This window comes from Pecten maximus, chromosome 10 (genome assembly GCF_902652985.1).
Source record: "Pecten maximus chromosome 10, xPecMax1.1, whole genome shotgun sequence".
In the NCBI taxonomy this organism is placed as follows: Eukaryota; Metazoa; Mollusca; class Bivalvia; order Pectinida; family Pectinidae; genus Pecten; species Pecten maximus.
This window is the reverse complement of record NC_047024.1, coordinates 19138770-19161120: the sequence shown is the minus strand read 5'-3', so window position 1 is coordinate 19161120 and position 22351 is coordinate 19138770.

The window sequence follows — 22351 nt, the reverse complement described above, 5'->3', positions numbered from 1 at the left end:
GGTTTAAACAGTATTTATTTGTTCAAAATGATAATAAGACAATACGTAAACAGAGAATAACAGAGAAATCGATAATTGTTATCGTAATATAAGATTTATATTTTGTCTCCGCGACAAAATTCACCACAATCGGTGAATTTGGTCCTGAAACACTTCAAAATATCAGACATGATCAAGATAAATCATAAAAGCGTGTTTTTCTTTGCTTGTTGTCGAAACATCTAACACATAAAGAATGTATTGTACGTAAAATATTAAACTTTTGATTGTGCATTCGATTATAATAATTATGACTATATCAATATAAATCGTTGCTACCTCCATTCTCACTTTGACATCGTGCAATTAGTTTGATTTTACCTAGATTTATAGAGTGGATATCGTCAAAAGGACATTCTACGCTCATCCTTGGAGAATATCGAGCTTTACTTGTCTTGTATTTTTCGTCGCCTGTCTCCTTATCAATATTTAAGCTTGATTTTATTCTTCCCTTCTTTCGATTGTGTGTTAACTTCACCATTTTCGTCTTGTTTCCTATCTACAGAGACCCTCGTTTCTGTGATGATATACAACACCCTAAGCCAGACATGAAACATTAAAATCTCAGAATCCATATGTCTACTCTTCGTTGCAAAAATAATGGTATGGTAGAAAATGAGCAGGCCTATTTGTTTAAATAACCTAACCAATATCTTTACAAAAAAGGGAGACAGTTTATGTATTTAGTAAAGAATATTGAAAGAAATTGACTTTAAAAGCAGATAACATAGACTATAATATCAAAGAATACTTAGTCATCTGGATATAAGTTAACGCCTAGTATACAGATATGAATTTCTTGGAGTAGTATATAATAGGTTAAACAAACAGTAGCGTCTTTCCTGTCATATTTTATTAGATTATGTGAAGGTTTTACCTCCAAAGCTGCTATATAAAACATATTTTATTACCAGTTTTATCACATAAAGAATGTCGTATACTGCTAATCAAAAATATCTTAAAATACATCCACAATTTTACGAATAAGCAAGGCGTCTTCTTGAAAGTTAAATTATCCTTTCTTGGAAACGTTATATTTAGATACTTCACTTTTAGTTTGATATATCTTTTGTTGTTTGATAAAAGTTGTGTGTTTTTTAGAATCATGAACTTTCCTCAACTACTGTTGCACTGTACACGTGAACAGATTGCATCAATATTTTCTGTAGCCATAGCTTAGGCACGATCTAATCTTGAGGAGTAATGCTACTTCTTATATATTTTTAAAGTTGTTAAGCTTACCGTATCAAAACGTTTATTTAACAGCAATGATAGATAAATATGTAGGTACATTTTTATACAATATTTTGTTTAAAAAGGAATATTCATAGATATATATGTGTGGGAATGAATATACATGTGTGTCATTTCTGAATCGCCTTGTCCTGCAAACCATCCGCCTCCGGCTGTGTTCAGCATTGGCGCTGATAGTGTGTTGGAGTAGTTATTGTTTTCGCAACCGTAGAACCGTGTCGAGTTATAACTGTACTTTCTTTTGTGACAACAGGACTCTCTGTTCCATCTTATTATAACCTACAATAAAATTTCCTGGCATTTTATGGAGTATTAACACTTAAAACATCAATCATATTTGCCGTCGTGGTTTTTTTTTTCTGGTGACGTGGCTGTATGGGGCTCTTTGCTTCAATTGAATTAAATGTATATATAATCAGAATTTCGTTTCAATTGTCAGCTGATTGATCACGTCTAATTGAACGTTCATTGCCTTATTTGGCATTTACTTGTTTAGGAAATGAATGTATCTTATTTGAAACAGACACCTTTAACATGTATACAAAAGTTATCGATTTTGTGAACAGTTGATTAAAACAAAACATATGTAGGTAAGATTTAGCTTGAAGGCATAAAATTGACAAAAATCAAATGCTTGTTAGATATTTGATTAATTAATGCAGCTACTAAAATAAATTTCAGATCAAAGGCAGTTCAATTTGAATAAATTTTAAGATAATAAAACCATTATTTGGTCATTAATCATGCAGGCTGTTATGAATATTATAAATAGAACCTCAAATTCGTTTCCGTTACATTTGTTATTTCATGAAACACAAAAATGTTTGTTTCCTCAAATTGATATTAGATTTTTTAAATTATCACCATTTTTTTTTTTTTTTGTTTACTCGGTTATAACACTAAATACAAACACATACAGTTTTGTTTATTCAGCAATATAATACTAAAAAGTATACATTAAGTGAATTTTATTTTATATTTTGGGTTTTTTTGTTGACGGAGGTCTTATGTAGACCACAAAATGCATAGTTTCTTTTATCAAAACTGTTCGTCCTAATGTTCATTGTTTTAGTTAATATCATATTTGGGGGGATTGTGTTGAAGGAGGTCCAGTTCTCTCCTATAGAACACAAAATCTATATTTATTATCATTGACAACTGTTCATCTTTATGCTCATATTTTGAGAAAAGAATATATTTGGAGGGGCGGGGGGGGGGGGGGGGGGGGTGCGTTAACCGAGGGCCACTTCCCTTCTTTAGAAGACAAAGTGTACAGTGTCTATCATTGAAAACTGTTCATCTTATTGCTCATATTATATTTGGAGGGGCGGGGGGTGCGTTGACGGAGCGCCACTTCCCTCCTTTAGAAGACAAAATGTACAGTTTCTATCATTAAAAACTGTTCATCTTAATTTCGGGGCGGTCGTTTTGGTGGAGGTCAATTCAATTCAATTTATTTCCAAATGCTACATAGCATATAGGATTCCAAGATATATATGTATCATATAACAATTCATGCTTACAAAATGGCGGAGAGCTAATTCTGACTATTACTGAACCACACAAAAATTATAAAATACAGGTGACATGTCTATAGTATGCTAATTACACTATGGCTTACATAACACTATCAGAAACTCGCCTACTTTAAGTTCCTTCATATCTAATCTAAAAAAATCTATGACAGTAAACAATATATATGACAAGCATTTTATCAGTTATGGTCCTCGAAAACTAAATATTCTACACAACAGAATAAGAAATCGAGCAAGTGCACTAAGCTATGATCTTTTTAGAGCCAATCTCGTTGATTCACCTGCTTGTCAATGTGGACATCTCTGTGAAGATTCCCATCATTTTTTCCTTAACTGTCCCCTGTACAACAACTTAAGAGGAACTCTTATTGCTGATTTATCCTGGTACGGTCCTGTTAATGTAAATATACTTTGCAATGGTGACACGAATATCTCCTCAACTGACAATATAAAAATCGCCAAAGTTGTGCAAAACTTCTTGAGTAGGTCGGGAAGATTCGACTAATCATCACTTCCTACCTAAGAATGTTTTTTCTTCTAATCGATTAAGTATATTTGAATTCATTCCAAACATGTATATGTCGTGATCTTTCCCGATGCAGTCATTTAACTTTAAATGTACCTATCCCCTCCTCCTTCCTGCCCCCCCCCCTCTCTCTCTCTCTCTCTCTCTCTCTCTCTCTCTCTCATTATATTTTCGTTTCTTTATCGAATTTCTGAATATTTGTATATGCCATCATGTGACTATGTTATTGTTAATTATTTTGTTATTATTATGGGAGAAGTCGTCTATAAGTTGGAAAAACTTGCTGACTAATCCCTTTGTCATTATTATATGTCAATAAAATATGTTTAAACTTAAACACTATGACTTTGTTGGCATCACATACATATCTGGCTAAGTTACGAATTTCGCCAATATTATTGACACACAGTAATTGAATAAGTTTATACATGTACATTGACGGTTTGCGCCGTTGAAGGGGTTTTTTTTCTCATTAATTTGACAAGTAGAGCAAAATCAAGACAATCAAACAGTAATCACGAACCGGTACATGCGGTAATACATCCAATTAAGTTGTCCAGTGTCAAGCATTTTAATACCTTCGAAGTGAAATGACATCAGTAATCGTTCCGTGAAGTATTGACAGTCCTAATGGAAGTGTTATTTTAATATGTATTTAATATAAATAAAGTATATGCTAATTATATTCAAAATTATTCTACATTTAGTTATTTTGATATTTTTCTTTAATTTCAGCAAACAATTGCACTGAAGTTTGCATAAATGCATAAAATTGGTGATGAGTCAGGTCTTCTGGACTTGACGTTGAAATATCTCAAAAGTTTTTATTTTATAAAGAATGAAAATCATAAAAGACTGTATATATTTCGGCCAGTGTCGCTTTGGAGCAAATATACGATGTGCAAGTAATATTTTGCGTCAAACACTTTCGAAATTAAGAAAAACTAATTCAAGAATAAGATAAAAAAAATTTTTTGAAAATATCTAACTTGACCTTATTTTCAGAAAACAACTAATCCAAAAAGGCCGCGAAAAATCCATACGCTCAAAGTTGATAAGCTTTTTATGTGAAACCACTCTTTTCAGGTTCAGTTATAACATTAAAGAAAATTAATTATTCACACAATATGGAATGTAATGTGAAATATCACGACCATTTCATGATTTGAACATCACTGGGGCAATTAATTCCGGAGTTGTTTAATTAGTTTAGCACGAAACGTAATTTACGACCCAGGGTTCCTCAGACATACTAGGCGCGCTAGCAGCAAGAATACTAATATCTCAGCTCCATAATTCTGTAACTGAACATTAACAACTTGTGATTAATCAGACGTCTATTCTGAATATTTTAGAGAATTTATTGCTCGTTATATTACCTACATTATCCTTATTTTCAACTTATAATACATGATAATATTAGCTTTATTTCAGACATGACAATTTAATTTTTTGGCTGCAATTGGTGAAGCCCCCCTCTTTTAGTGTCTCCATACTATATCACGTAGCTGTTTCGGAACAAATAATGACGTTCATTTTTTTTTCATGTAATTAGGTTTTTACGTATCTTAACATTTTTTTCTGATCTAGGTGACACGTGTAGAGTAGACATTACACAAAAATGTGGGGTTTTTGGTTTTGGTTTTTTACTAAGACATTAGCGATATATTTTAAATAATTATTTCTTGCAGCCGTTTATCAGGTGTGAGAAAAGCATCCGGTTTCTAGCCGGAACATAGGTCCCCTGGATAAATATTCCGGGATTGTTATAATGATACACAGAACTTCAAATTTGGGCCAAGACCTCGTGGATGAGCCTTATATTTTTATTTCTATTTCAAAAAAAGGATCTAGGAAACAGGATATCAAGTCGTAATTAATTACCACGTCAGATAACATTCTGGTACAAGCTGACATACAAGATTGATATAAAAAAGTATTATTGAAATATACATACTTCACCTATACTGTGCATATTGCCTTAAATTTAATACACAAATATGTGTATTACACAAATATGCCATGCATATATGCTAGATGTATTCTCTAAACGGAAATTAATGTGTCCCCGCCTTTAATAACGCACAATATTTATGCTGAGTTCATAACTTAAATGAAAAATTTGAATGAATGCACAGACTAATTAAAATCACATCAGTATAAATCACGTGGCGATGCTATAAATAATACATACACTTGGTATATTATGACTCAGCTTGAGCTCGCGATGTTACATACCATGAATTATGCATATGAAATATATAAGAATATCAAACAATTTCGATAAACTGTCCTTCAACACTAAACGGTTTGACTTTGCATTATTCGTCCTTTGTCTCATTATAAAGTACAATTTGTCAATGAAAATTTATATCGTCCGTTCTTTCGTCCTTGAACATGAACATGTTTTCTGCGACATTGAAAAATAAAGGACATACGTCTGTTCGTCCGCCATAAATTGTGTCTGTCTTATCCATTCCTGTCCGTCCGTCGCCAATCATAAATCATCCGTTTTCGTTTCGCCATGTTTTTCTATGTTTCCGTTCTGAAGGTCAGTATGCTAATTGCTAAATCAGAAAAAATGGAGTCGTAAACGTCCCTGTTCCCCCCAAGGCACTAAAAGTCAGTGTTTATACTTGTGTCAAAAAATCTTTTTTTCTTCATAAAAGTATATGAGGCCCTGACTTTTTACCAAACGTACTTTACAATATTTAAAGAACTGTCACTTGTATATCTTTATTCAGCGTGCTTTCCTGTCCCCAATCTTCTGCCCTGATCAGGTCTCTTCTCAAGAACCACCTAACAACCACCACCACCTAACAACAACCTCCTAACAACAACCATCTCCACCCCCACCACCACAACCCCTAACAACCACTTAACAACCACCACCTAGCAACCACTTAACCACCAACTAACCACCATCTAACATATATAACTGTCACCAGCTAACCACCTAACCAACACCAGGACCACCGCCTAACTACTACCAACATCAGCTAACCACCACCAAACCACACCTAACAACCAACTAACCAACTAACCACCACAACCACCACAACCACCTAACCACCACAACCACCACAACCACCTAACCACCACAACCATCTAACAACCACCTTACCACCACCACCACCACCACAGCATATCCCTCTCAAACTGCCAGGTCTTCGACATTTGTTCCAGTCTCTAATATTTCGACATTTTTTTTTCTTCAAATACCAAATTTGGACCTTGTGGTTCTTTTCCTCCTGTCCTTATCTCTCTCTATCTTGTCCATCCGTTCATTTCACACTCAAGTATTCAACATTTCATTTTGTAATAAATACATTTTAAAACAAAACAAAAATTGTAATAATATCATGTGAACATTATATGTACATGTTTGAATTATATTTTATTTTGTGATATTTAGCATATCATTCTAATAGCAAATGGCGGTAACGATAATCTAAATGAAATTTTAAGTAATACATTTACATGCATACATCTGCAAGGAACCTATAAATTTATAATGTATGTACAGTTCGTCAAAAATGTGTGTTTTAATCGGAGTTCCTATTAAGAAAATATCCATGAACATCATGTAAGTTTTCGATCTCTGTCTTGTTTTGTTGACATGAAAAACTTAAAGGGATATTATTTACGATGTTTTCCACACAAAAATATAAATGTTTAACGAAAAATGATTTTCCTGCGATTTTTGTATGTTGAAAATGTATAGATAAATCATTATCAGTATGATAATAATGAGATGGTGGAAAGCGATCGTTAGTATCTCTAAAATTACGATTATGAGAGTTAAACAGAAAACAATGGAAGTTATTATAATTAATTTATTCATCTTGAGAATCATTATCATGAAAACTGGACATATATTTTTCAAATGAATATCGTAGATAATATAACTTTAAAATTGCATTTTAGGAAAATGATATGTCATTTTATTATCATATGTAATTTTACAAATCCAGTTTATTATCGATCTAAATAAATTTGCCCTCACAGCAATCCAGGAAGAAAAAAACCTGTATATCATATTAAATATCAATTTCAAATCTTTGTTTGTTTACTTATCAAGATCAATATCGATGATATCGTTCTGTAGGGTCAATATTGTTGGCATGAGTGCGACAGATATCGCCTATATAATTCATCACAATCAGTGTCATGATAAACAGCCCCCGGGGGAGAGTGGAGTGAGGCCGCGGGTATCGTTGATGATCGTATCGTCAAGATGGCTGCTAATTCTTCTCATTGTTACGACGACAACAATGAGGCTATCAATCATTCCTCTAACTAGGTAGATGAAAAGTTTCCCGCTCTCTGACCAAACAATATATCTGTCTTCAGGAAAAGTGCGAAGAGAAAATATTTTTTGTATAGACTGATCAAGATTTCTTACTATTTGAAAATGCATTATTGAAAAGCTATGGTTTATAAATTCGTGTCTTTTATTGCGCACACGTGCATTAGAAATGAAATACGGCAAACTATCGGTTTAAATTTTTTTCACGCAGAAACATATTTATTGAAACGTATGCATTTATTGAAAAATATAACTCTATTTCGTTTAACTACAAATGAAAACGGGGTAACTTTCGTTTATTTTAACTACGTCTGCATTCACGATCAGTTTTAAGATATTAAAATAGCAACATCAAGTTTGAACCAACAAAAAAATTGCTAAAAATGCAGTAAACTGAATTCTGATTAGATATTCCTTAAACTATTTGAGGTTAACATTTTAAAATGGCTTCATGTATTATTCATGTTCCATAATTGTCATGTAATACTGTAGCATGCACAAATGTGGAATGTACATTGGTCACACGTCTTTCCGTTTTCCTGGTCAAATTCCCCTTATTTTGACACCTTAGGCCCGATCTCCACTGAAAAAATTATCTGAGATATAGATCGAAGAATCTTACTTCCTTCTGATATAAAAATTTACCCGGAAAACATTATTTTATTTAAGGGGAAAACCTTCCTTAATTTAAGGAATATTGATGTATCTGACGGAAGTTCCTCAGTGCCAATCGACATTTTAAAAAAGAGGTCGTAATCACACAATCTACATAAAACAAAATGCTTTCTTAAACCGACTACAAACAAAGTCCTTATCACAAAGGAACAAGATTGGGAGAATACATTTCACATACTTTTTTTAATCACATAAAAATTTTCCATAGAATTTGAACAATAGTATAAACTTTTCTTTGCTCCATTACATAGAAGATTGTCTTATTTTACAACGATAGAAAATGTACATCTTTAAAGGAAGATCTGATCCAGGAATTGGTCATGGAAGGAATGAGTTTCACAAAAGGACGCGGAGTTTAAAACAAAATGTAAAAATACATAATATTTACAGTAAAAGGTACATGTACGTTTGTCTTTGCGGGGGTGGCGGGATATTTCGTGAACGTTGGAAAAATATCAGTCTGTTCTGTAGCTTTTAAGAACTCTTTCTTCTGACTTCTTAAATTATAATCAGCATCAAAATACCTTTCCTGTTTTCAGTTTCGACAAGTTGATGGGAAAATCCCTGACCAGTATACAAAATTAGCCCGCCTTAATATAGCGCAGTCATGGGGAATCCGGAACTTGTGAATAACTGAATCAAATATTTTATGCGAAGTATTGGATTGATTCCCAAGTGTGCACACTGCTCACTTACAGTTTTTGTTGGCATCTCAATTCGTTAGGATTATTTCATTTCTATTTTAACAAGTAATCAGGGCGACGCGAACGTGTTTAAATCGATGTACATGTAGCTGGATCTATATCAAATTCAATACATGTATGTTTTCATTATAGTGAATAGAGGCTACGATTTATATAAGAACTATGAAGATGTCTTTTGTACATTTTTTATGAAAGGGATCTTAAAATTATGAAATCATAACTTGTATTAAATATCCGCTTAATAGTTAAAATAAAGGTTGTACAGCGCAAATTGTGGATTATCGAATTCCGACCACGTCTTAAACTTCCATAAACACAAGTGATTTTGAAAGTGCATGGCTAAGTTTTAACCGGCTCGAGGTTCATAATTTATAAATATGCATACTTTATTTTTAGAAACTTATGGCAAGATATCATCTTCTTAGTTAAAACATAGAGTGATCAAGGGACTCTGTGTCCCTGACTAATCCTTTAGGGTGATTACATTGTAGTTGTATGTAAATCTGTGTTTTAAAGTAAAATGTACCAGCTTGGCATCGGTAGGAGTGTTGGTAAGATAGAGTGTGTTTTTTTATAACGATGATGAAGTACCTCAGTTGTTGACAATGATACAACAGTTTATATACAAGTACATCTACAAAAATATATGTATTGTATGCTAAACCTGAGGATATTTTGGGGGGTGGTGACATTTCGAAATCATTTTCTAACAAATGATACTTTTATTGAAATTCCAAAATATTTTTGAATGTTTAAATATTTATATTATCGTGTTACTCTCTTGTTACCTCGGTAAATGATGAGTTTATTTAAATTTCGCTACCTAAACAACTTTTTAAATATATCTAAAATTCGACATTATTCCCCGAAATGAATTATGTTTCCTAACATTTTGGAGGCTCTGTTAACTTCCGGATCCGGGGGCGGAGGGTGTATATGAGACAAAATGATGAAAACAAACAAATGAGAAATTCTCAGTGCTGTAGGATAATAAGATTGGCTTGAATTGTGTTAACCTGAATCCAGCTAAACTTTATAAGAGTATAATTTGGCAAATATTGCTGAAATATGATAAATATGATATGAACATTTTCAACCAGATTATGTTGTATATTGGTATATGTGGGTTTTTTGTTTTGTTTTTGTTTTTGTCGTTATAAATGACAATCTATAATAGATCAACAGCACTTTTCCAACAACAAAGGTTTTCATAAATAATGTCTCCGAGACAATACCTATAAACAATACTACCAATATCAAAACATGACGTTGACGAACAGGTTCCATATTTACTGTGTCAACTGTAGAACTAGTTTGCCTCTGGTCCATTTGGCATGTCTCGTTTTGTGCTGTTGACACTATTACGTCATAATGGTCAATATTTGCGTCACATCGGTCAGCGGTTATGATATATGGTGGCTATAATCTTACATGCACCTTGAGGCTGATGGTCATTATGGTCAGTTGAATGGCTATTCTGGACGGTCCATTTGTTTATTTGTGATAATTTAATGCATTAATGTCAGTCATTATGAGGGGAAGATTACATGTACAACATGGCGACATGCCAAGATTGGAAACCCCGTATTAACATTTTAGACACACCAGCACCATGCCAGTCTATAGAAAACGTTTTAATAATGTTCTGAATAATTATATTTCAAAATTAATGTATACATATATACCATAATATCAAACAAAAGTGTTGCTAACCACAAAATGTGTTTGGCAATTTTTTTTTAAAGCATCTGTTTCCAATCTTCAAACCAAAGGTACAATGTTGGTCGATGTTTTGTCTTAAGTGCCAAATTATTAATAAAGTTATGCATAGATTTGAAAAAAAATATCAAAGTATTCTTTTAAATATAATTCCTAAATATGAATTGGATTATGAATTGTCCATTATTTACTTCATTTTATTCGTTCGTGCCATATTGTTTCGAGACGATAAAAATGTGAGTTTTTATATTCTATATCAACCCTTTGAAAATTGTTATTTTCACGAATACGCAATGTTTGAATGTCAAGTCTATTCACTTATTGAAAAATTCAGAAACCACGGCTTCTTACATTTAATGGACTACACAAGCACGAAATGCTCGGAAAATTTATTGTACATCTTCGTTTTGAAGATTGCAGTTGTATTTGAACGTTTTGAAAGAATGCTTTATAAAACAAGTCTTCTATTGAAAATGTGACGACGAACGTATCGATTCCTTTGATTATTTCAAAACAAAGTCAGAAACATACGAAATGTATCCCATTAGGATCTATACATTTAAATTGCGTGAATCAAAAGGTTAGAAGATCTATAGCAGGCTTATGTAAAAACATGTGTGAAAGACAACTGAACCTAAAACGGAACCTTGGGGTACGCGTATTTTAATTTTTTTTCACATCCAAAGGTTTGACCATACACTGCTTTATTCACGGTTTATGTCTTTGTAATTAATTTTCTAATCATCCTAAGTGTTGATTATTAATTCCAAAGTTTAACATTTGTTGGTAACAGTCCCCGGTGTCATATAATATACCGATTATTCGAGCTTCCATAAATTACAAATTTCGTATTATAACTTTATTTGTTTTACGATTAAGAGAGTCTCTAAAAAACGTTAATATACAATGTATAACTAGCACGTTTTTTGTCGAATTATTTGTATCATCATAAAATATCAATTGACTAGTACAGGAAATACATAAAATCCATATAAATATTCGCCAGCAACGTCGTCGATATTTACGGCACCCTAATTTGTATATCCTTATGTAGCAATATTCATCTTACTCTTAGATCTCTCTCTTCCTGTCATTCTTTCGTTATTCTTCTTTTCTTTTCTTTTTTTTATAATCATTATAAGTATACTATGTCGCTATCACAATCTCTGTAATATATATTTCTGGAGAGGACTTTTATAAATTTTCAAAAACTTGTACCCAATCCAATTGTGTCTAAACAATAAAATACGTTCAAAAACCATATTGACGGACGCAACACTATCTAATTCGATATAAGATATATCTTATTTAAGTGTCACACATTTTAAATACATACAAGTACATAATTCACATACATATGATACATTAAAATGTCCAGTCTTATCAGACTTACGAGACACTAAGAAACAATAACATGTCCAATATTATACATAAAACCTACTTGCCTTTTACAGGTCATTATTTAATATTTGTACAGAAATAGCATTATTAATCTGTTCTTATATGTCACTCTACATGTATATAGGGATCTATACTTTTTAGAGTATCAAATAAGTAATAAACATGAAAATTCCTTATACACATGTACACGTACGGGCTAATTTGAACGGACCGAAGACAGAGCGGCCGACAGACTGACAGACAGACAACAATAAATGATTAGCTGCTAAGTTATGCATTTCATCTCATACGTTAACAAATGTAAAGCTCAAATCCTTTACTATGCAAAAAATGAGTATGAAGATTTAGTTATCAACCCGGCATCAAATTGATATACTGTATTATAAATAAGTACAAAATTAGTATCATCCATATCACGGCTGGAGGACATTGAGCAATATTGCACTTTGAAATGAAAAACAAATCAAATGGCGGTAGTTTTTTCTTGTTACTTTTAATCAATTTTTTAGTGTTGATAATGTTTATTTATTACATTTTTACCAGTGAAATATAAAAAATTATTCATTCTATAAAAGTGATATTTTTCACTAGTGAAGAATATCATATTTTTCACTAGTGAAAAATATCACTTTTGCTGATTTGACCAATCAAATTAATGATTAGAAAATACCAAAATAATTGACCAATCAGAAAGCCCGACATATATCTCAACACCTGGACAGGGGAAACCACTTTTTTTGTTTACAAATTATCGCTGTAGTCCTAGTTAGCATACGGGGTAGGGTTTTCGTTGATAAAAAAATGTAATAAACAGAATATCTAACAGTGTCTTCAGTAAAACCAAATATATTTCACTCGTGTGGCTAATATTTTGATATTTTTCACTCGTGCTGCGCACTCGTGAAATATATCAAAATATTAGCCCCACTCGTGAAATATATTTGGTATTACTGAAGACACTGTTAGATATCCTCTATATATACTATAGTTTTAGATACTCTCATCTTCAGTCACAGATAGAGCTTCTACATATATACCTGACAGACAAAATGCTTACAAACGCTTCAACAAACATAATATATAGAAATAAATCAGTTTCCCAGGTATACAAGGCCGAGAATCCTTCCTCAGTTCTCCCTTAATATGAATAACTGAAATCTACTGTTATAACATGTCAATGTTCATGTCAAAGGTCAACAGTCAACGTCCGGGCGGTTACTCCTGTTTTGTGAGATTTCACCTGGTAAATTGGCTACATATATATCGCATGTTATACCATACCTAAATTTTCCTGAAATTATAAATGTTATGTCTGTTTGAAACTTGTGTTAATAATTTATAAGGTTTTACATGGCCAAATATTACCCCCTACAAAATGTATAAGACATTGTCGTAAATTATTGAAGAATAAATTAACTGACTATTTCAAATGTAATAAGTTCGATTAGCAGAAAAATATGAAAGTACTTATATGTTGTTGGTGTTAATATTTTCGAGACAGATTCGAGATATCACCTTTAGAAGTATTTTTTCATATTCCCAGGGTTGCTCATTTATATTTACTGCCTGGCAAGATAACATCCAATTGTAGTGTACTCAATGTTTTTACAGAGCAGAATGCTTATTTATATGATAGAAGTATCAATCCCGAGACCTGAGAAACGGTTACAGTCTACGCGTAAATCCTAGTGTGTATCGGACATTTTCAGACGTTTTGGGGTCCCAGATTAAGATTTCGTAAAAAATGACTCCCCCGTTGTTCATTATAACTCTGGAGTGTTAATTATAACGCGATGTTATTTTTACCGAATATAATGAACACCGGGTGTGTAATTTTTACCGAATTTTAATCTAGCCCCCAAAAACGTTTGGAAATGTGCTATACACACTAGGGAAGGTCCAAATACACGTAGACTGTAGCAAATTCTCAAGTCCCTGTGCTCATGCGCATAGGTTACCATCCTTTCCAATTGGCAAAACCTACAAAAGTTTGGAATTTGCTTTGAAGTAATCACGAAGATGATCTCAAGCATGGTTCCCTTCCAATGTCGGTTAGTGTTTCTCGGGATGCTGAGAACTGGTCTGTGCTGTCATGTCTGTGTCCTTGGACAAGACACTTCACTTTAATTGCCGCGGATGGCATGCGACGGGCCTTCCGTATGTTGTTCACTTATTGTAGTCACCAACTACTACAAGTAGATCCCATAAACTCAGCGAAGAAACAAACAATTAAGCAGTCGGGTACTTCAGCCATGGTCAAATTTGCCATTCACAAAGAAGTTTTATCATCGGTATCAATATCGTTTACTTTCCATCGTAATTTGATTTCCTCTCATTGGAGTGAACCATGAATGTAATTGGATATACGAAGAAATCAAACAAACCAGTTCCTGTTAATAGGATATACAAATATTTCCAGAAAAATCAGCTTTCTCGAAGATAGAATATAGATTCTGAGGAATAATATTCATATTTTTTTAGCAATGTTGTTATATTGATAAGAACCAGATAGACAATTTGGCCGTCATGTTGTCTGGATAAACACAAATGAATTTGCCACAATGAATAATTTAACGGTACATTTGAAAGAAGAATTTTAATTTAAAGAGAAAAAAACAAAGTTATCTTTAACTTCCGCTCCAATTAACGGGATGGCAGACATTGTGAGAGAAAAAGCCCCTAGCCTAACGGCTCTTGGTAAATGTATATGTTGTGTTTTCTTCAATTACACTCTCTCAAAATACACGCAAATCACCAGGAAAAAACAACACTCCGGAATTTCCGCTTCGGGGCTTTTGTACACTTTTTATAACATATCATCAAGGTTTTAATCACGTTTGAGTCATACGGTGTTATAGTACTTACTGGAATGTAATCACTGTCGGTAAAACTGTGGAGTCACAAACACGCTTGTAAATCTGGGATTGTGTATACACGCAACAATAGACTTTGTGTTTCAGCTTTTTATCAATTTTAGGTTTAATGTACGAAAGAGCGCTTCGGATACAACAGTGTTGATTATTTTACTGAGCGTATGTTAGGTACACAAAAGGAAAACCGGATTTGTGAGCTGATCGATCTGCTTATTTTATTTCTACATCACCATATGGTGCTTATTTTCTAAACATTCAGACTTCCTTGCGAATTTTATATATGAGATTTCAGATCAACCTGGGAGAGATCGCCCTATATTTTCGTTACAGAGCTCGGTCCGGAAACCAAATCTTAAACAAGTAAAACTGTACGCGCCTAGCAAAGTTACATTGTAACAGGAAAAGGACGGTCTTACACGCGACGCTTAGTGACCTGAAATCGGTGAAAAAATAACTTGCTAATATGAATTCTTTTTAAGAGCATACAACAAATTAAATTTCTCCACACCTTGCGTAAATGGTGCTTTCGTCATACAAGATACATTTCTCCGATCGGACGTGAAAAGGTATGAGGTCACCTGCCTGATCACGTGGTTTTTCTCCGGGTACTACGATTTCCTCCCATAGTAAGACCCCGACCGCGTGCTTCCATCTGGGCAAACAAGCGTGATTAAGATAAGTTGAGATAACTTCTTTTGCAAATGTTGTAAAATAAATAGTTTACATTTACATATACATTTTAAATTAAACATGTTTGTTAATCTGATTAGATATACGGAAGAAAAATTCATTTACTATCTATTGATTACTGTATTTTTCATTTAAATACTGTTCAAAAAGCATTATTAATAAATCATTGTAAGAAACGCATATCTTTCGAAAGGGGCATCAAGGTAAAAACGAAGAAGATAACAAAACCAGAAATAGTTCGGTTCGACGTCTCCACAGTGGCAGTATTGGTGAGAATGTTAACCAAAATTATTCCGAAAGAAGAGGTCCATACATTTCCCACTAGCTTTCGCACAGCAAATACCATAAATACTAACAACATTTCTGATAACCTAAGTCTTCCTCGCAGGTTTGACGACAATACATTTTTTTCATTCTTGTGACTGCCGGCAACATCTGTAATTAATAATTTCCATACTGAAATTCCATTATGGATTGATAGATGGCTTGTTCAATTTAATCTGGTCAAATTAACTCTAGTGCACCATTTAAAATTGATATTCAGCCAACAACCCATGATATTAATTTTGTTAAAAACTATAAACATTTATGAAGAACATTAGTTTAAGACATGGAAACATTTGTTTATGAGGTAGAATAAAAGAAATCACTACAGATATGCTATCCTTCATCGTTTAGGAAATATGGAGGAGGTGAGGCAAATGCCCCAGTACCAGTACGTATGAATTATAACACACTTCATGTAGAACATACCCAATTTCGTCCTCATATGATCTTCTTGAGCGGATAAAATGTCAAACGATAGTAAAATGTTGCTTAAAGGACATAAGATATCAACACTATTCAATATGAACTGGGAGTTCGGTACAGAACAGAAACTGCACCATACCGCTGTTTCGTCCTTCAGGAACTCGTCAGTGATGCTAAAGACCTAAAGTGTTAATGAGATGTCGGAGAAAACTCAGAATTGGTCGAGTTTAGATTGAGAGGTTAAGTAGTTATGATTTTCAAGCAAACGTCAAGCACATGGGAATATTTTGAACAGTTCTACAATTCATATGAATTAATATAGGACATTATAACAGTTACAGCAAGCCTGATCTAGCCTGCTCGAATCGCCTTACACAAGCAGCCAACATCCATATTCCCAATCTGGGAGGAAGCCGCCACCTGTTTCTATGTATATCACGATAGAACATTTTTTATCAATCTACAAGACATCATACCTATTCCAGTATAATATATCACTAAATATACATTACATATGTAATCTAAAACACGCGATAGACTGCGGTAAACAATAGGCTTCGGCTTTCCATCAATGCATATTACAATAACTATTTGGTATATGAAATATTCCCGATTCCGCTGATCAATATGACCATTTTCTCTATTTTTTTTCTATTAGGATGACATAAAAAATATAGAATACAAGCTGTTGATAGGACAAATCAATCTAACTCATATCATGTTAATATTTTCTGTAGTAAGTAATATAATTATCCTGATGGTCCAACGCGTTCGCAACTTGTTGAATTTGCACGTGTATATCATTTACGACAATGTCATATTATCAACCGAAAAAGCAAGACAATAGATCTTTTGTGCTACATAATGTAAGTTATATTCCACAGTGCGTTGAAAAACATGTTGTTATTCCTCCACGAAAAGAAAAGATAAAACGCTTACCCCTAGAGCAATCATCGTGTGTCTGTGTGTGTGCTTTTCTCTCTCCACCGCACGAAATAGTCCCTCCGTTCTATTGTAATTACCTGTTTTAATGTACTAGACCAAGATTTACACACAAAAAAGAACAATTGTAGAAAGATAGCCCCAAAAATTGGGGATTTTTTCTTTTTTTTTTCTTGTTTTATTTTCGCACCTGGTTTAAGTTTCAACCTAAAATTTTCCGTCTGCACAGGTGTCAAAGACGGGGCACACTGCATCTGCACATGTCGAGGATGCATCTCCAAACGTGTCTTGCTCTTCCAAAGGAGAGATGCACGCGCTGTCAACACCTGTGACAGGGCCTTCAAAGCACTAACATCTTAAACAAAATATAACTCTCATGAAAATTGTCATTTGAATATATTTTGTTGAGAAGTCTAGCTGAAGGCCCACTTTCTAAGAAAAGTTCAACGAGTTCTTCCTTCTTTAAGGCGTATTTATATATTGCATACATAATAAAAATCAGCTAAATTCGATAAAAATATACCTCTTATATCTCTTTAGCTACTGATTAAGTTGAACATACTTTTATTTACTTCTGTGTCTGTTCAGTAGCATTTTTTATTGTCCGTTTGCAGGTGTCCGCAAATTTCAAAGAACATGCGCTTTTTTCAATTTTCCTCTTTTTTACCTAAAAGCGATGTAAACATTTTACGGAGCAACAACTTACATGTAACAGTGTAGCTTCTGTCATTATATATTAGTAGGATGATTTTTTAAATGAAATAATTTCTTTCCAGCAAAGTCTGGTTAGAGTTTCAAGAAGTTAATCTGCCACTTCGATTGCATCATTTGTACATATTTTCCCAGTGAAATGGAGGAACCATATCAGAAATTTAAATAAAAGTATATTAAATATATATTTCAAACAATTTCAGTTAATTTCTTCTTCTTTTAAATTTTTCTTTATTATTCATTTATCTTTTTATTTATTTATTTTTTTTATTTATTTATTTATCTTTCATTTTCAAAAGGTTATGCTCGAAATTGTTTTGTGATGATGCACGGACAACTACTTTTTAAAATGTATGATAAAATTGTGCGAAAACTGTTTAAAGTAATAAGAATTCATTTAATTGTTTAGCTGTAATGTCATTTATAAATCGGTCCGAATGTTATTGGCACGTGCCGCTCACCTGGATAACAAGATGGCTCACGGAATCAACTCTTAATCGTCTCTACAGGTGGCTAGGGTTTTCAAAGACCTTTACTTCATTTTTTCCCATCCGAATGAAAAAAAACAACTTTCCTTTGTTAAGCATAAATTTGCAGTATTTTGAAATGGTTTGTGTTCCTGTCAATGTTCAGGACAAAGGAAGTTTGTTTATTAGAATCACAATACAAAGGACAATGGATGCATGACAATCCCATTATCTTTGTCGTCCTGCTATTCAATGGTCATTGTCAGATGTATGTAGATATATTTTGTTCCTCTAAGGTCAAATGCTACCTCCTATGGTGTACACGTGAAATTCGTGTCACAGTTATACCCTTAATAGTTAAAAAAAAAATACAATTTACTTACGAGGACAGCAGATATTTGATGTATGACATAGAGTTCTTAATTTAAGACATCTAGTTACATTATTATTATTTTTTAAATATATATATTTTTTTAAAGATTTTGTTGTTAAACCATTTTCAATTACAATAATTTTACGATACGCGCTTTCATTCTCTAGACTTATGCTTAAACAATTGCAATAAATCGTTCCGAAATAGCAAATCGAAGTGATTGTTGCTTCATACACTTAAGCCAATTAATGCAGTTGATATTGTGTGCTTGATTCCCAAAATGATAAACCTGTTTTACTCATTTTCTGGGACATTTTTGATAAAAAAATATATTGATGAATAAATCGAGAAAAACACCAACTTTACAACTTAGAAATAAGCTTCAGTATCGCACGCAGATGTTTCTGGTCATTTCAACATTTTCTAAGACAGACAGAAAAAGCAGAGAATGTGTATTCGAATTGGAAAATAAGATTAAAGTAGGAGAGTGATAAGCAGGGTCGGGCATCATCATATGTATTAATAAAAATGTTACTGTGTATTAGGTCGACTTATCTATTGAAATATAATACCATTATAATAAACTCCACTCGACGGGGGATACGTTTAAAACAAAAGCCAGGACATAACAATGGGAGTCGTGAATGAACACACGGGGATAAGTAATCAATCAACGAAATAATTGATTGGTGAAAAAACTAAAAAGGGAAGCATAAAATCAAATCTAACCGAAAAATATCTGTCAGAGATCGTGAGAAAAGACTGATGAGCAGATTGATCCGTAAAAGTCGTAAAAAAAACAGTTGAATGTTCTATGATAGATCTTGAAAAAAACCAAAGGCAAAATAAATCGATTGACGACAGGATAAAATATTCGGAATTTTACGGAATAAAATTCATTGTGTTTTCAAAAGCAGAATAGCAGCCAACTCAACATGGACGTGTAACAGTCAACAAAACATGGACGTGTAACAGTCAACTCAACATTGACGTGAAACAGCCAACTCAACATGGACGTGTAACAGTCAACAAAACATTGACGTGAAACAGCCAGCTCAACATTGACGTGAAATAGCCAACTCAACGTGGACGTGTAACAGCCAACTCAACATGGACGTGTAACAGTCAACAAAACATTGACGTGAAACAGCCAGCTCAACATTGACGTGAAACAGCCAACTCAACATGGACGTGTAACAGTCAACTCAACATGAACGTGTAACAGTCAACTCAACATGGACGTGTAACAACCAACTCAACATGGACGTGTAACAGTCAACACAACATTGACGTGAAACAGCCAGCTCAACATTGACGTGAAACAGCCAACTCAACATGGACGTGTAACAGTCAACTCAACATGAACGTGTAACAGCCAACTCAACATGGACGTGTAACAACCAACTCAACATGGACGTGTAACAGTCAACACAACATTGACGCGTAACAGCCAACTCAACATGGACGTGTAACAGTCAACTCAACATGGACGTGTAACAGTCAACTCAACATGGACGTGTAACAGCCAACTCAACATGGACGTGCAACAGTCAACTCAACATGGACGTGTAACAGTCAACTCAACATGGACGTGTAACAGTCGACACAATATGAGCGTGTAACAGCCAACTCAACATGGATGTATAACAGCCAACTCAACATGGACGTGTACCAGTCAACACAACATGGACGTGTAACAGCCAACTCAACAAGGACGTGCAACAGTCAACTCAACATGGACGTGTAACAGTCAACACAACATGGACGTGTACCAGTCAACTCAACATGGACGTGTGACAGCCAACTCAACATGGACGTGTAACAGCCAGCTCAACATGGATGTATAATAGCCAACTCAGCATGGATGTATAACAGCCAACTCAACATGGACGTGTAACAGCCAACTCAACATGGACGTGCAACAGTCAACTCAACATGGACGTGTAACAGTCAACTCAACATGGACATGTAACAGTCAACTCAACATGGACGTGTAACAGCCAACTCAACATGGACGTGTAACAGCCAACTCAACATGGACGTGTAACAGCCAACTCAACATGGATGTATAACAGCCAACTCAACATGGACGTGTAACAGCCAACTCAACATGGATGTATAACAGCCAACTCAACATGGATGTATAACAGTCAACAAAACATGGACGTGTAACAACCAACTCAACATGGACGTGTAACAGTCAACTCAACATGGATGTATAACAGCCAACTCAATATGGATGTATAACAGCCATCTCAACATTGACGTGAAACAGCCAACTCAACATGGACGTGTAACAGTCAACTCAACATGGACGTGTGACAGCCAACTCAACATGGACGTGTAACAGCCAGCTCAACATGGATGTATAACAGCCAACTCAGCATGGATGTATAACAGCCAACTCAACATGGACGTGTAACAGCCAACTCAACATGGACGTGCAACAGTCAACTCAACATGGACGTGTAACAGTCAACTCAACATGGACATGTAACAGTCAACTCAACATGGACGTGTAACAGCCAACTCAACATGGACGTGTAACAGCCAACTCAACATGGACGTGTAACAGCCAACTCAACATGGATGTATAACAGCCAACTCAACATGGACGTGTAACAGCCAACTCAACATGGATGTATAACAGCCAACTCAACATGGATGTATAACAGTCAACAAAACATGGACGTGTAACAACCAACTCAACATGGACGTGTAACAGTCAACTCAACATGGATGTATAACAGCCAACTCAATATGGATGTATAACAGCCATCTCAACATTGACGTGAAACAGCCAACTCAACATGGACGTGTAACAGTCAACTCAACATGGACGTGTAACAGCCAACTCAACATGGATGTATAACAGCCAACTCAATATGGATGTATAACAGCCAACTCAACATGGACGTGTAACAGTCAACTCAACATGGACGTGTAACAGCCAACACAACACTGACGTGTAACAGCCAACACAACATGGACGTTTAACAGCCAACTCAACATGGCCATGATTGCTATGAATGACATGTGATTACTTTTAAATATCACCTTCCATCTGGAGGAAACCAACAGTATGCATACATTCAACATCATTTGGAAAATCGACTTGGATTGTGGATGTGGAACTGCGGTGCCGGTGTTCATTGCCGGATTTTTTTTAAGTCTAAGAGGTATGTCGTAAGCTTGCTAGGCAAATCTGAGCAGTATTTTCACAGTTATGTCGAAGTCATATTTTGCGAAACTGGTTGAACTATGAGGTTGTTTCACCTCCTCGGTAATGTGGTCAAACGGAAGAGAGAATGATGAAATAGATCCCTGGTGCGATCGTACGTATTTGGTGTATATAACTAAAACTTAAACTCTAAATATGCTTA